Source organism: Penaeus monodon, chromosome 20 (assembly GCF_015228065.2).
Source record: "Penaeus monodon isolate SGIC_2016 chromosome 20, NSTDA_Pmon_1, whole genome shotgun sequence".
Lineage (NCBI taxonomy): Eukaryota > Metazoa > Arthropoda > Malacostraca > Decapoda > Penaeidae > Penaeus > Penaeus monodon.
The window spans coordinates 24,992,147-24,992,560 of NC_051405.1; positions in this window are offsets into that span (position 1 = coordinate 24,992,147).

Sequence of the window (414 nt, forward strand, 5' to 3'; positions counted from 1 at the left end):
TGTGAATAAAATATGAATAGTATGACCTGTTCTTTTCTGCATCCAGAATAAAGTGCTTATGTTCATGGAACAAAAAAAGAAACTTTACCTAAATGACACTCCATTCAAAACAAAAATATCTATTGATATTGAGATACTTTGACATCATGAAATATTTTCATTACCAAGACATGAATTACATTTCAATTAATCATCTTTGTATCATAATTTGTATAATACATATTATTTACAGTGATATTTAATCAATTTTTATGGAAAAATGGAATTAGTTCCTGTAAGTCCACAAACTCCCTTGTGGATGAGAAATGAGGATTTCAAAACTGCCCAATCTGAAACTTTGTTAGGGAAGTATAAATCTATTAGGGTTATAGTTTTGCACTATAAAAACTGCAGCAAGTTTGTAAAGCTGACCAA